Source organism: Gobio gobio (assembly GCF_949357685.1).
Source record: "Gobio gobio genome assembly, chromosome: 12".
Lineage (NCBI taxonomy): Eukaryota > Metazoa > Chordata > Actinopteri > Cypriniformes > Gobionidae > Gobio > Gobio gobio.
Window position 1 is genome coordinate 14748397 of NC_137105.1, and position 17644 is coordinate 14766040.

General features: G+C 37.0%; 1 protein-coding gene across 2 annotated transcripts in view; it reads right to left on the reverse strand.

Annotated features, from left to right (window-relative positions):
* Positions 1-17644, reverse strand: part of ncoa1 (nuclear receptor coactivator 1) — a 94176-nt gene that overhangs the window by 68538 nt on the left and 7994 nt on the right. For both annotated transcript variants that reach the window (XM_079830462.1, XM_079830461.1), the window contains exons 2-3: positions 8219-8391; positions 4552-4724 (exon numbers count right to left, since the gene is read on the reverse strand). The gene's annotated coding sequence lies outside the window, so the exon portion shown is untranslated. The remainder of the gene's footprint in view (positions 1-4551; positions 4725-8218; positions 8392-17644) is intronic.

The window sequence follows — 17644 nt, forward strand, 5'->3', positions numbered from 1 at the left end:
AAGTATTTGGTTATGAGATGAGCACGTTTCGTTTTGTTTACGAGGGTTCCCGGGGAAACGGCTGCATTTCTGCAGTTCCGTCAGCGCCCTCTGCTGTCAGAGAGTGAATGTGCGTCTCCTTCACTCATTCCGCCATGTGCTCATGCACGTTGGGTTTGTTTACATCAGTGCGCGTTCCTCTTTGACGTGTTGTTCATTTTAAACGGTTGATGGGTAAAGTATTCTTAAAATGCATTTGAAAAATCGGAATATATCGTAAGAAATAATTATTCACGGTATTTTGAAGGGCCCACGATAACAATATTGTGCATGTTCATTATTGCGGTATATCGTATTACCGTATACCGGCACATGTCTATGCCTGACTGATGTTGGCTGGACAGGATTTACCCGAGTTTTCAAAATCGTGATAATCAAACACGGTTTTAATGATAATGAAATTTTAAACGATATTAATAACCGTCAGTAAATTTTATCATGGTTTATTGTGAAGCCGGTAATAGTTCCATTCCTAAACGACAGCGGGGGCGGTCCCACGGTGGAAAAGTGATGTAACCAGTGTTGCGCCTAAACACCGGCAACACCGACTATCGCAGCAAGCCTAGTACCATGCAAACAAGTCTAGCTTCACATGAGGTCAGTGCATTCTTTTGCAGTTTGAGAAATAAAGAATCAATGTTTGTTATATTATAACTGCAATAACTTTGATAGTGATAATAAAAAAACATTAATATGGAAATCTACCTCTGTTTGCCATCTTCATTCACGCACGTATTCTGTAATGCACACAAATAAACAAAAAAAATTATATACAAAGTTGAATGCTTTTGTTTTAACAGAATCTGTTCGAAAACCACTGTGCTACACCACTTCACAGTCTCCACAGCTCTCTTTTCTATTCAGTGTAATTGCACCCTTGAGCAAGCACTTAATTCTCCAATAGCCTCCATAGTACTTTTTTCGCGTCCTATGACCCCAGGCTGCAGGAACCAACCGTTAAATTGAATACAAATGAAATACTGAATTTAAATCATGAAAAGATTTTTTTTGTTGTTGTTGTTTCTGAGCCTCATCAGCATTAAATTACACAAACGGTACTGTCGACATCAGAAAAAGATCACAGATTCCATGACACAAAACGCGTCAAACAAAACCCGATAATTATGAGGGAAATTGTTGGGAGAGTACAACTTAAGTATACGGAAGCAATAAAGAAAAGCCTGACTACGGCTAAGAAAGCAGGTGTCAGCCGCGTACAATCAGCACAAAAACACAGCCGTGCCCATGCAATCATCATATAAGCTAAATCCACTGCCTTTTTTTTCCAAACTGAATTGAGAAGCCAATAGGTCTTTGACTAATTTCATGCAAGTCAGTGCTTATCCTCGTATTAAGAGGGAGGTCTGTCAATTCAGCTGGTTTCCAAGCAACTCAGTGATTAGCATGAGCGTTTGTCCATACATTAGGAAATTGAGCACATTACATTTTAGTCGTGGGTTTTTGCATTTGATTACAGCTTGTGAAATATTGATGACTAGTGTGTAAACAAAAAATACCATCTGACAGCTTTTACCTACATCTGTGTGCGTATGTTGTACACAAAGACGCAGGTAAACACTGCTGCAATTTTCTGCTTTACTAATTTATTACATTTTTAGCTAACTTAATTCACAGAAGCTCCTATTTCTTTTTCACTCCTCTACTCTTTGTCATGATAAATCGTTTGTTTAATGTAGCTGGTTGGATTTACTTGCAATAATCTTATTAACCGGGACTACTACAAACTAAGAATATAAGCCTGTTTGTGAAAACAGAATGAATTAAATTTTTTCTTAATTAATACATTGAAAATTAAAGCACTCACCATGTTCTCCCAGCTGATGTAGACCAAAAAATTACATCTGCACTCATAAGTCATAATTAATAGATGAAATGCTATTAGGTGAGTTTTTAGGTGTAAAACACTATTATGCTAGCCTGACGTTGTCATACTCAGATTCTAGTCTGATACTGCTCCATTGGGCTGTGATTATGGGGCGTGCCTCAACCGAAATGACTCTGCACTCAATTGGTCAGACCTACAACCAATCAGAGGAACGGAGAAAGTGACATATGTTGAGTGACGCATAGTAGTAGTGGGAAGTTCGGATCATTTTACGGACTCGGATCTTTGAAACTCGTTCAGAAAAATTAACAAATCTTTTTCAAGTGATTTCGTTCATTTCAGCAGAATATAATTCAAATGTTAAATTCCCCAACACATCTAGTATCTATGCAAACGTTGATCACATTTGGAATAAATAATCAATTATAAGCTAATGCAGCCAAGGCCAGATATGCAAATGACACATTTCTGAGCATGACTTAAAGAGAATGACACATTTAATATTTTAAAAATTATTTTATTTACAACACGGAAACGCCTGGAACTCAAGGAAGTGTTGTGACGCATGACACATAAAATAAAAGACTGACACTAGGGGTGTAACGGTACACAAAACTGACGGTTCGGTACGTACCTCGGTTTTGAAATCACGGTTCGGTACAGCAGTTTTACAAAATTGCTTTTTATTTATTTTTATTATTTAACAGTGGTTTACTGAAGAAGAAAAGAGTGTGTCCTTGAATTAATTAAATTATATATAAAAGTTTATTGAAGATATTTCTGTAAATTATATAGGGAGCCCTTACTTGCACATTAATATTAAAGGTTAACAACAGAGCCCAAACTATTAGCCTAAATTGTATGCAAACATGCAAACTTCACATAAGGCAGTTTTTGCATTAACTTCTAAATCTCATTATAAAATAGTTTTTTTCTCCAATTCGTTGTTGAAATATAATAATGTATACACAGTGTCTGTCATTTTCATGACAGGTTTATTTAACATGCAAGATATAATCAAAACATCACTAACAGGTTAAGTAGTGATAAACTGTCCTTTTCTACGTGATTCACGTAAATGACCCAATTGACCAAGAAAACGCTGATAGTCGCCGAAAAGCGACAAGTTTGCAGGTGCGTGTACTGCTTTAATACTGTGATGTTTTGTAATGTTTAATACAAATAAAATAAAAAACGCATATTGTCCACAGAACTCAACTGCACACACGCTGGAAGAAGTAGAAGAAGATGAGTGTAAACCTTTGCTGGTGTTGTAAAAATAATTTAAGGATACACAGAGTACTTTAGCCTGACGTCGTTATACTCAGATTCAAACGAATTCAACCCAAGCGCTCTTTGGTGACGTGGATGGTTACGTTACTGTCCATCATCGTATAAAGCCCGCCCTGACAATTTGATTGGTCCGAACAGCTTTGGTTCGAGCATAATTGCTCCACAACAGATCAAGTCCAGACCAAACTTCCCTTCCCTGTTGTGGGCGAGGCTAAATTCGGCTGACATCCAGGCTACTTTAATGCAAGACATGTCACTAATTTCCACCAGTCATTATGACTTTCTCAACTTTCTTAATCTCTATTTGATGATTAATATGCATGAGTATCAGTACTTTAGACCAATTAGATTTCAGAACTGAAACGAGAAACCAAGCAAGACAAGAAAAGAGTGGAAAGTCCTTCTAAAGTACCAAGAACAACAATACAGCAAACAGCAAAATCAGATTATTTCACAAGCATACATAAACCATGCTGTTAATTATTTTAAGTGTGAAAATTAAACTGCAAATTAAAACACAACACAGACAGATGTGGTGGAGGCACAGTCAGGTTTCCTATTACCATGACAACTGTAAAGTCTGTTGAACTACCACAATACATCTAGTATAAGCAGATGCAAAAAAAAAAGGAAAAAACAAAACTGGACAGTGGGGCCAGGAAAAATGTTTTACCTGCACCAACTGTCCCTCATTCATATTTGAAATGCCTCAAAGCTGAATACCTAACATGTTTGAACAGAAACATCTGTCTTATGGACTCATTGATTACCTTTGCAGAGATGACAGTTGACAGTTCTGACTTCAACATTAAGAGGACTATTTTAACTGTTTTAGAAGCTGCTTCTACCTTTACATTTATTCATTAAACAGAAGCCTTTATCCAAATGTGAATAAAACAAGCGGTAAACTATTGTGTGCCAAGATGCAAGCTACTTGGCACACAATAGCTTGAAAATAATCAAACAAACAAATGATTTCACTACAAAACAATGTATGAGCAAATGGTCTGAATAACGAAAATTAATACCCAATATTATGTTACGAGTAATTCGATTTTTGCCTCGGCACACGTGAGGCTGCATGTGTGCTATAATGTGACAAACAAGGGTGATGTAACTTTTAGTCATGCCACCACTAGTCGGAGAAAATATCTTCTTACTGGAAGTGCTAGACTATTCTGAAAAACAGCTGAGCTGCTGTCACGCTACTAAGATGCAGTCCAGGACCATCACAACTTCTAGTTGGTTACTCCACAACACTGGATGATTATGTACATATTTCCCCCTGTAAGAAGGCTTGCTACAGCTGGACCCACAGTTTCTGCTGTTGCCAGTTCAGGTTATTTGAGCTCCTGCATGATCTGCTGACTTACTTGATCTAGCGCTCCAGAGGGATGCTCATTGAGGGGAACACTATGGCTGTGGTCCACTGGGTTTATGAGGTGGGAGAGATCTCAAAGAGAGGGGGCTATGGCGCCACACCCTCTCTGTCATGCAGAACCATCCCACCGGGGGAAGGCAGCAGAGAATGGACACCCAATGCAACCTGTGGAAGAGTATTGTGTTAGATTTCACTGGTGTGGTGACAAATCAGGTCCGATCCCAGCTATCCTATCGGCTGAAATTACGTAATAGGTAGTCTCTTTAGCACCTGATTACAATTCCTACAAAATCATGTTATGATAAATGCTGTTTGAACTACTTTATAATGACCATTAATGTCTGTATTAGTTAGCTTATGTACTAGCATAGGATACAGGTACTCGATTAGCCGGATAGCTTAGTTTATGCACGCTTTTGCCTTACCCTTTATGTCACAATCATCTTTAAAGCAATTATGAGGTAAAATAGTCCAAATATTTTCCAAATTGAATCCAAAAGTCTTAAATATTTCAGTTATAAAAAGAATGTAATGTTCAATTATTCACTAAGAAAGTACTTTCAATTTGTTTCACTATAAACTATATAGTAAGCTATTTATATTTTAAATTAAAGAATTAGTTCACTTCAGAAGGTTTTTGAGGAAAACATTCCAGGATTTTTCTCCCTATAGTGGACTTCAATGGGAACCAACGGGTTGAAGGTCTAAATTGCTGTTTCAATGCAGCTTCAAATGGCTCTAGAGGATCCCAGACGAGGAATAAGGGTCTTATCTAGCGAAACAATCGGCACATTTCTAAAAAATAAATTTAAATGTATATACTTTTTAACCACAAATGCTTGTCTTGGCTTGTAATCACGTTGGACATGACATTCGTCTGTGTACTTTGGTTCAAAAAGGTAGGGTAGGGCGAAAAACTGCATCTCCATTCTCCACCAAAATCCTCCATCGTTGTTTAACCCTTTTTTTGTAAAGGGCGTTTGACTTAGTCTTTGCACGTTCGCTGTGTAAACACTGAGGTGGTACGTTCACCTACGTCACGTGACTTTTTCAACATGACTACAAAATACGTGAAGTCGTGAGCGCTAGTGCAAGACGAGCATTTGTGGTTAAAAAGTATATAAATAAAAATAAATAAAAAAATTAAATGACCGATCATTTCACTAGATAAGACCCTTATTCCTAGTCTGAGATCATGTTGAGCACTTTGAAGCTGCATTAAAACCTGCAATTTGGACCTTCAAACTGTTGGTTCCCGTTGAAGTCCACAATATGGAGACAAATCCTGGAATGTTCCCCTCAAACCCCTTAATTTCTTTTTGACTGAAGAAAGACAAACATTTTGGATGACATGGGGGTGAGTTAGGGCTGTAACGATTTGACCAAAAATAAAAACCTCGATTAATTGAACATTTGACCTCGATTACGATTAATGAACGATTATTTTGCTTTTTTGTTGTTGCTTTTTTTTGCCCTCATAAGGTTTTTTAGTAAGTTCACTGATAAGGTTTGTACTGTAAACATTTTCTACTATTAAAGGTGGATTTTTTTTTTCTAATGAAAAAGTGCATTTCTTTGTGATTTTAAAATACTTGAAGGAAACGGTTCACTTTCAGCAGTTATTGTCTATGGGGCAGATTTCTGCTTGTTGTACATTAGATACAAATAAATTAACACAGTAGGCCTACATTACATTTATTTGAATGCATTAATGAGAGAGTGATTGTGTGTGTGAATTACTCATACCGTCTCTATTCATTATGAAGCTGTGGTTTGTACTTACTTCAAAGGTATTCAAATCTATAACGGTTGAGTTTCTAAGCTCCTTTAGTGACTTTAGTCACAGGACGGCGGTGACACTGCGTTTCTGCGCGCGATCTTCACGTGATGTGCGAGCTTCTGTCTGAGTGTTGGTTTATCACAATAAATCAGGCATTAGTTCAACATAATACACATCTGATGGTCGAAACTCGCTTTACTGTTCAAACTGGCAGGGCTTAAACCACATACAAATGACAAGCTTTGTGAGGACTTAGGTGAAAGAGTCTGCCTTCAGGGCGCGCGTGTTGTCAGAGACGCGACGCGGCTCGGCTCTCTGTGTCACAGAAAAAAAGCTGAGCACTGAATGGATTCGTATTGTTATTTTTGAATAGTGCACAATCGCTTTAAATGTTGAAACTGGCAAGCCTTTAAACGCATGTACTTGACAAACTTTATGAGCATGAAAGTGAAAGCGATCTGGCTTCGGGGCTTGCGCGCACCGTCTCTGCGTGTGTGTGTGTGTTTGTGTGTGTGTCAGCGCATTGGCTATAAGAACAGCAATTAACTGACCTGTATAAACTGTGTAAAACATGAAGTTACTATAGTGATTCTGGGCATCTATAAACACAGATAACCGCTCCTGCATCTCTCTGTGTGCCTGCAAACTGCACTTGATGTGACTGACGGGGCGGAGTCACGTGAAAACCGAAATAACCGACATGGGAAAAATACGTCGGTTAGAGGTTCTGAATGTCGGTTTCGGTTATTTTTCTATTAATCGTACAGCCCTAGGGTGAGTACATTATCAAGAAATTTTAATTATGTGTGAACTAATCTTTTAATATAATTTGTTTGTACTTAGTACAATCATTAACTGCTAGATGATAGAGACCCGGCTTCGAGGGAGGACCCGAACGACATGAGCATGTGTGAATGATGACAGAATGAAAACATTTTGGGTGAACTAACCCTTTAAATAAAAAAACTAACTGAAATAAATAAGTTGAAGTACTAAAATGAAAATAAAAAATAAAGGCTAAATAAAAAAAACTACTGACAAAAGCACATAACAAAATTACTAAAACTAAAATAAAAATATATAAATAAAAGTTAACTGAAAATATTAATAAACACTATAATAGAATACTAAATAAATAATACTAAAATAAACCTGTAGTTCACCCACAGCCTGTTAAATTTCACAAATGGTGGAATTATTTAGCTTTAAAGGTTGCAAATGTATTTAATTATTTTAAATTAAAATGATTATTTTTCATTATTTTAATTATTTCATTTTAAATGTTTTGTTTTGTATTTTGTCTATTTATTTTATAATTTTAATGAATGTGCTTTTTAATAAGCTAAACTAAACTACTAGGGTTTGGTTAGGGTTTACTGCTATTTACTTATTCCTGTAAAACACACAGAATCAGAATAGTCATAGATGCTTATGGGTGCAAAATAGTTTTTTTAATTGCATTGCCATGGCAACAGTTAAGTCTGTCAGACTACATCTAGTTATAAGCCACACCAGGGCTTGGCAAAGTGTTTATACCATTGCACCATATCCACATCAATAAACTGCTGCACATCAGCACAGATAGTGACTTCACGGAGGACCTTGAAGGTTAAAAAGTAGGCAAACATTTTCTGCCCTTGAAAACAGGCAGCAGATGAGTCCATCTACAGCTTTCATCATTATTGTATGTCTACAGCAATGGGAGTGAATGTCTTTTGAGCTTTAGTACCACGGGCCACACAAAATGGGTCTAGAGCCAACTTTTTTTCAAAAAGGAGACTGTGGATGTTTTAAATGAAAGTTATTGAAGTGTATAGAGATTATCTAATACTTGGGGTCATTGAGTCAGTGTCTGTAAAACCCAATGTGGCCGACTTACTTGATCTAGGGCTCCAGAGGGATGTTCATTGAGGGGAACACTATGGCTCTGGTCAACTGGGTTTATGGGATAGGGACTGGAGGACAGAGAGGGGGGTTACAGAACCATACCCTCCCTGTCATGCAGAACCATCCCACTAGGGGAGGCAGCAGGAAATGGGCGCTCAATGCAACCTGTGGATGAATCACAGAGAGAAAATTAACCACAAAAAAACAACGCATTTTGCAAATTGCTGTCATTGCAAACGCCTCTTAAGACACATCATCTAACAGTGATGAAGTCTAGCACTGTCTCAAGAAGTTTCACAGAAATAAGAGGGCATAAAATGAGGAGTGAGCTTATCTATTTTCATACCAGCTTCGGGCAAGCAGCTGATCGGCGCTGAGCTGTGATCAAATCTAATGATTTGTATACAGCGAGAAGATGAAAGAGAACATTTCCTGCTGCGATAATTAAGAACCTTTTACTTCACCTCAACAGATGTGAGACCTAGGGCACAGATCACTGATGGTTTGATTGAACAAGTGTGTGTGTATGCGTTCTACATTATAGCAACTAGGACACCATAAAGCTTTTGACTTTGTTCTTGTTCCAGGCCAGTATTCTCTACCAACAATATTGATTCTCATGGGGCCCTTAAGGTATTTGAAGTGTAGTAGGCCATCAATTTAAGCACCAGTCGGATCATATTTGAAAGAACTAGGCTACCAACAGATTTAAAACCAAAAATGTAAGGCTACATTTATTAATAATGAATGCTTTGTTCATTACTACACAAACACAACCTAGATATGTACTACAAAACCGAGATGTTGAGCTATACAAACCAAAATTATGCTTAAAATGCATTTGGTATTTAATACAAAAATATTACTGGAGATAAAGCCTGCTTAAGATAAAAAAAAATCATGTTTTACTGACAGGTTTTCCACAACATAATGGGAGAGGAAAAGAGGAAACTGTAACAAGGAAGAAAAAAAGGCTTTTAGGATACTTGAGAACTATTGATTAGCCCTCATTAGAATGAATGTACATCTTTAAAAAAAAAAAAATACAATTCTATTGCAATTGAATGTATCATTCTAAACAACTCACTAGACATACTGTATATTGATCACTGTGGTCTTTATGAGAAAGATAGGCAGCACAAGACAACCTCAAAATTTATTTTATTCTTGTTGCCTCCAGGCAACATAGTCTATTTTAGTTTATTTTTAATAAAATGAACCCCCAATTTATAGGTCAAACCCATCTCATGGGAGAAGAACTCAAATACTAATCAATGAAAGCACAAAAAAGTGGTCACATGATCCACAGGGGTCCATTTTGTGTCCTGGTTCAGCACGTGCACAGGTCACATGGCTTCATATGTTCTCCAATGAAAAGTGCATTTATCACTAATTTACGTCCAGTTAATCACCCACAAAAAATATCCGTCACCTTCACTGGTAAGTAAAGAAGCATTTTCAAGAACTTAACATTATATCATCAAATGTTTTAGAGGAAATGACAAAAAAACTACCTCAAGGCAATATTGTACCATAATGGAATCGCTTAAGGCCATACCAGACATACTAGCTTGGATACAAACATATTATATTTGTAAGGGAAATATCTAAATGTATTAGCATTTTTGCATGATTTTGTAATGCACTTATAAGAATAGTAATTCACATACTATAGCTGGCTGCTAGGGCTGTGACGGTTTAGGATTTTTTCTTACCGCGGTGAAGAAGCAACAAATCTTGCGGTTTGTCGGTTAGCCGCACTGAATACACGCTCCGAGGGAGTGCTCGTAGCGCATATAGTCATATTTTCTAGCAACTTTCGACAGGAAGTTGTGCAGTCCTGTGCAATAAAATGTACTTATTTCTAAACCATGCCACTACCTCCTTTTCGCGACCAGTGCAATGTTCACATCAATCTATATTTTGTAGCCTATATATTATGCTCTTATTCTCCATTTCTTTATTTTTTATGTAATGTGTATTTTTGCCATCTGGTGTGTTGTATCTGGAGCTGCTATAACAAGCAAATTTCTCCAGCTCGGGATCAATAAAGTCTTATCTTGATCATGTAAATGGGCAGCAGAAATGCGGAGCATTGATTGGCCTTTCAATAAGTTTTGCCCAGTTATTTACAGGATTTTCTATTTCGTTATTTTGTTTCGGATTCGCTTTGAAAAATTCTAATGATTAACATAATAAACATATTAACAACAATAATATGAAATCAAATGTATTTATATAACTTTGTAGTTTTTTCTATATCTTTTGAGTTTAATAGGAATAGTGGAAGAATTTTTGTCATCGTTTGCAGCCCATTTTTTGTAGGATAAATTATTCAAAGTTTCAAAAAGTTGCCTTTTGGACGAGTGCGTTTATATCCACAGACTGTTACCTGAAAAACTGTGTATAAAGAAATAAGAATCGAAGTTTAGCACAACTCAAGCTCAACTTGTTCTTTCTGCAGCTTTCTCTTCTTTTCTCAACGGTACGGTATGGCACCCTTTCTTCAACCAAATAGCGAGTCATGAATAATGTCATCTGGCTAACGCCATAACTTATTGCATAAACCACATAAGAGAAGTATCGCTACTTGCAAATAAAATCTAACTAACTGTTTACGTTATGCTTTTGTCTTGTATGCCTGTTTGTGTGTATTTATTTGAACATTATCTGTAAACATCACAAGTACCGAAACCTAGCAGTTAATTAATAATAATCAGACACACACAGAAAATAAATCCCCCATATGTTTAATGTCTGCATTTAGCTATTACAGTGCAGCATAATAGTAAAGATAATCATGATACCAATAGAGTACCCACAAAAAGAATGTCAATGTTGAGAGTTATAACTTGAAAAGGATTAATAATGCACTTATTCCATGGCTACATATTAAATAGCCACGGTTAGGCGCAGATTTCTGTACTCCGCGAGACTGCCGAGTGATATGAGAGCTGTGTAACTAGCACAGCAATACAGGAAATTGTTAGTCTGGGATAATAATAGTCAGTTATACAGTTTAGTAGTCATTAGACTCATTATACAAAAATATTTGACCTCAAAATGCCACAATCAATCAATTTGAAGTATTTCAGAAAGCCATGTGATAAGTGATCATAACATACCACTGAATGGATTTCATATGTAAAGCAACAGGGGTTTGATCATTTATGACAATTATTTTGGCCATTTTTAATTAATAATCCCAAATAAGTTGGCAAAACTCAAAAAAAATTGAGGCAATCCGTTAAGAAATTTAAAGTTTAAGTAAGCAGAATTTTGCTGATTTTTATTTTGTAATACATACATTCATACAATTAACTTGAAAAAAATATCATGTACTCACATTTTTATTAGTAAAAACTTGCTCAATGAGGACATATCTGTTTTCAAACTAAGGTCATGCTCCACTCGTCACCATGATGGCAACCCTACAAAAAACATAACAGAAACTCTTCTAAACTAGCATAACAAAACATTAAACACTACTAAAATCTCCCTCTTAGCATTAATCTTTCACAAAAAAATATAATATAATACTCAATTTTGGCATTTACTGTCCCTTTTGAGTGTCATGGCAAAGCATGCTGGAAAATAGTAATTCCCAGCCTAGTTAAAAGAAACAAGTTCATAAAACTCAAAACAATGAAACAATTTTTACTTAATTACTTAGAATGTGTCAGTTTTGAGAACTCAAAAGAAAAAGAAAGTTCTAAATACTCATTAAAAGTTCATTTGTTTAAACTAATTTGTTTAATTTGAGTGGGCTACTCAAAACAATTAATGATTAGGGTTTAGAGCAGGGGTGTCCAAAGTCGGTCCTGGAGGGCCACTGTCCTACAGAGTTTAGCTCCAACTTGCCTCAACACACCTGCCTGGAAGTTTCTAGTATTCCTACAAAGGCCTTGATTAGCCGTTTCAGGTGTGTTTAATTGAGGTTGGAGCTCTGAGAAGAGGGAACGAGTATTGCGTTTGCTAAACGCTGGGGGTATTTCCTAGCGTTAAGCAAACGCAATACAAGAGTTCTCTCGAAAGGCAACGCTTCGGTTACTTACGTAACCTCGGTTCCCTGAGAAGAGGGAACGAGTATTGCGTTTGCTAAACGCTAGGAAATACCCCCAGCGTTTAGCAAACGGAATACGAGAGTACTCTCGAAAGGGAACCCTTCGATTACTTACGTAACCTTGGTTCCCTGAGAAGAGGGAACGAGTATTGCGTTTGCTAAACGCTAGGAAATACCCCCAGCGTTTAGCAAACGCAATACGAGAGTACTCTCGAAAGGGAACCCTTCGATTACTTACGTAACCTCGGTTCCCTGAGAAGAGGGAACGAGTATTGCGTTTGCTAAACGCTGGGGGTATTTCCTAGCGTTTAGCAAACGCAATACGAGAGTTCTCTCGAAAGGGAACCCTTCGATTACTTACGTAACCTCGGTTCCCTGAGAAGAGGGAACGAGTGTTGCGTTTGCTAAACGCTAGGAAATACCCCCAGCGTTTAGCAAACGCAATACGAGAGTACTCTCGAAAGGAAACTCAAGACAATCAAAACAAGTCATCAGTGCACTTGCAATGCATGTAACTGTAAATGTTGATTTGGAAATGATATTAAACCACACTAGTTAACACATGCAAGTGGCAATTATGTAACAGCAATGATAATGAGTGAAATGCACCAATTTTTCAAGCAAATGCTAGCCTGGCTCCGCCCTCCTACGTACTTCCGCTACATTTTCATTTTCCTTCAGTAAGTCGTCTGGGTTTGCAGTATATTCGCTGGTTTTCTCCGGACAAATTTTAACCATTCCAATCAGCAAACAGAGGGAGCGGCTGAGAACGATGACGTTGATGTCGTGCGCTAGTTTGAGTTGTAGTTCAGTAATGGCGGCGGAGAAAGATGCGAGCGAAAATCTTTGCTGAGTTTTGTTGGTGGCCATGATGTTATGGCCCTCCTCCCCACGGGGTTCGGGAAAAGTTTGATTTTCCAGCTCGCTCCATTAGTGGTGAAGGAGTTGGCTAAGGCGAACGCATGACATACGTCACGACCAAACGTTAGCGATTGGTTATGGCAGATCCAATAGTTTTAAACTTCAACAAAGTAGGCCTTCAAGAAAGTTAACACTTGTCAATGGAGAGTGGCCAGACTCTCTGTACAAATGAAATGTACGAGAGTCTGCTAGGATCAGGCCAGAGCCATATAGAGAGAGAGTTGCGACAACTCCATAGACTCCAATGGAACGGTTTTTTTTACAGCAATGGCGGCTCACGGAGACTCTCAATAGTTCCCGGAAGTAGCAGCCACGCCATAGAGAACAGCAGAACAGACCGTTTGTGATGCACTTTTAAAAGGTAAGACGTTTAAGCAGTAAGATTTTAAATGATCAGCACATTTTAATCAAAATAACCTGTACATTAAAGCCTGCTTGTGTAGATTATTCATCATTAAAAAAATATATATTTTAAAAACAACATCGCTGTAACTACATACTCATGCTACATACACAAGTCGATGTGTAATAAAATTATTGAAAATCAATGCATTTATTGACTATTAATTACCAAAAAGCGCAGTTCTGTCACTGTGACTATCAATTTGAATTGCCCGTCAAAGCACTTCCTGGAACTATTCGAGGTCTACATGAATCACGTGACTATCAAGCGTTTTGAACTTCCGTTGTCGCAACTCTCTCTCTCTATGGCTCTGGATCAGGCTAAGCAAATGCAGACTACCACCGCAAATAATGCAGCTTGGTTCCCAACTGCAAACAAATGTTATCTTCTTTTGCTATAGACGCTTTTCAAATTTCCGGGTTGCTCAGAAGCGGAAGTCGTCATAGTTGGGTTAACTTTTATAGCGGTGAATGAGAGTATACATTAAATATATTTTTTGTGTCCCCATTTGCTCAAAAAGCAAAAGAAAAACTCCACAATTGTGATTTCACAACTTTCAAAAAGAGGGACAAATAGAGCGAGAATGATAACGGCAGTGAACAGCGAGAAAGATGTTAATTTTACCGTCACTCCCATAGACACTGTATTAGAAACACCCTCACAGCAGCGGGAACTTGCATTTGATGCAAAAGTAATATAATACAAAGTATTAGTGTTATAAATGTACATACATTTAAAAAAAAATGAAAATACAAAAAAGGATTTACAATGTTGATAACTGTTAAAATATGTCATCACAGTCTGTGAAAAGGGTCTATTAAATCACAGATTAATTTGATTAATCAAACATGTACAATACCATTCAAACTTTTTTTTAAAACAAATTAATACTTTTATTAATCAAGGATTCATAAATGTATCAAAAGTGGCAGTAAAGACTTCTACATTGTTACAAAAAAAAATCTAACAAACCCTGTTCTTTTCACAAAAATATCACAAGAATAAGTTACATTTTAAAATAGATTAAAATAGGCAAAAGTTATTTTAAATTGTAATAATATGTCATAATATTGCTGTTTTCCTGTCATTTTAATCAAATAAATGCAGCCTTAGTGAGCATAACAAATGTCTTTCAAAAACATTTTAAAAATCTTACAGACCCCAAACTTGTTTACATTAGAAAAGGGTTTACTAATAGCCTAAATGCCTATGTTAAGAACGAAGAAATAATACAGAACATGTAAATTAAAACAGTACAGTCGGTAAATGAGGCCACACAAATTCCAACAAAGCTTTTAATATTATACCACAGTTTGTCTCTTGACACAGCAGAAGATGGTTTTTAAATATTATAGTGAAGAGCATCTGAATTATCATAACCATAAATAAAAGTTACCTCAAAAAACAAAATCAAAAAAAGAAAGGAGAGGAGAGCAGATCAGACTCCAATATGACATATGGGCAGGGCCGTAACCACCAGACTTTGAGGGGGACAAGTCCCCCCGAATAATTAGAAATGGCCAAATTGTCCACCCTAATATTTGACATTCTTGATGCTGCTCTGCTGTGCTCCGTTACACACCGCTCTGTTTGTTGCTAGGGTGACAAAAGTAAAATGTTAAATTTTTAAGTTGGTCTGCCTCAGCGGTCTAACAGCACTCAGAATGAGTGAGACGGCCAATCAAATCAAAGAAGGCGGGGTTTACTCGTATTGCAAATTCCAATGTGACACTAGTTATAGCAGTGAAAGAGTGCATCGTAAGATGTAAGTAGCTAAACATTTAATATTTGACATATTTTACAATAAAAACATTCAGCGACCAACAGTAATATCAAGTGATGCAATCTACTTGACATTTTTGAATGAAATATCCCCATTTTGATAACTAAATATATAGCTCATAACTAAATTTAATAGGGGTGCTCCGATCGATCGGCAACCGATCTCGATCGGTCGATAATCGCTTTGGGATGATGATCGGCGGTCTCTAAAAAGGCCGATCTCACGAACCGATCTCATGCTGACGTCACATAAAACCCGTACCTGCCGTGAGAGCTGGGGCATGATATGCAGCGACACCGTCTCATTCTCTTTCCAGCGCGGGTAATATAATTATAATGCTGAAGGTGAGGTACAATTCATATTTTTATATTAAATAACTTACGCAGTCATTTGAAAACGTTCTGTGGGACGTGCGCGCGCTCTCTCTCTCTCCCTTTCAAAATGCTCAAATGGCTTCACATCAGCGCATCGCATCTGCACTAAAATCGAGCTGCACAGTTGACACATGATTTGCCACTTTGCACAATCGAGGCAGTGTCGCATCGTCACTAAAGTTTATCATTTGCATTTATTTGTAAGTCTTGTCAGTGTTCAAACCGCTCAGCACTCGCGCGTACGGTCTGGAGACACACACACACACACACACACACACACACACACACACACACACACACACACACACACACACACACACACACACACACACACACACACACGCTTGCGAGTACAAATTGCGCTGAAATGGTCAGATACACACAAATGTATGTACTAAATGACCGTTTTGACGAGTGTGAACGTAAACCCCGTCGTGACTCGCGAGTGAACGTTTGTGCAGCTGCATGTAACCGTATCCGTGTTCGCTCTTAAAGTGACAGCACTCGAATAAACTGCTGCTGTCTCTGAGTTTCTGTCTTGTGTTGTTTGATGAACCTTTATGACACTCACTGCTCTTGAATGACTAACTTTTGCAACCTTAAGTGTAAGGATTAATCTAATTTAATTTATTCAGGGAAGACCAATATTAATTTACATTTGATTTCTTATTAAATGTCTTTAGTATTTCTTACCTCAATACTAATGTTAGACCTACCTGAAAAATTGTTTTTAAAAACAAAAATGCACTGCATGATCAAATATTTAGGTGAGATAATAATATACATTTATTATATACATTTATTTGGGAAAGATGGCCTACAGTAGCCTTAAGTTATTTCATTTTCTAAAATAAACACTTGGTGGTTCTTCAAGATCTTGACTCAGTTAATTTAGAGTTAGTTTCATTTCTACAAATGGTGCAAACTCTGCAAGATTATATATAAAAGATTGCCATTCCCCTGCCATTCTGTGATCGGCAGTGATCGGCAATCGGCAGATCATGATCTTGGTGATCGGTAATCGGTGATCGGCCCCAAAAATGCTGATCGGAGCATCTCTAAAATTTAACAAGAAACGTTTTGCATGTTTACATATTAGGCAGACAAAAATAAGAGTGAATGAGTGCATAATTTAAAAGTAAATATTATTTGCAAATAGTTTACTTCATAACTACAATAGAAGAATCCTTTAATAATTTAATTAATAGGCCTTGCCTATGAGGACTTGTGAGCTAAATTGTCATATATCATTTTAATAGTTAATAAGAGTTAAATGTAATGAATTCAACATAACAAATTTGACTGGAACACAGACATATGAGAAGGAAAAGTTTAGAGCTGAAATACACTGTACAGCTGCCCTTTATAAGTAAATGAATGCGAACATGAAAAGAAATTGGAAAAAGGATAAAGTGACAAGGTGTGTGTTGTCATTCACAAAAGCAAGGCATTAAGCTTTGTTTGAAAAAAAAAAAAGTCAGATGTTCGTTGACTCTACTAATGTGTCCACAGTTTGTCTAGTAATTACTAACATCTCCAAACAATGATAGATCTACCTAACATCTGTAGATGAACACCATTTCCATTCACTTAACATCTGTGTATAGACTGAAACCACTTTCAGGAAATATTCAAATTCAAAACACTTCAAGAAGCATAATGACAATAACCTCTGGAGAAACATAATGAAGTAGGGCATAGAAGCAGATTTCACTAAAAGTTTCCATGTGTAAGCTCTGTTGATAGAAGAAAAGAGACATTGATCTATGTGCAAAACAAAATCATTCCCTAACTGATTGGTAGAAGAATCTGAAAAGAGTCAACTTCCTCATTGCTCATTGTTATAAGAACCTCTGAATTTACAAACTGAAAAA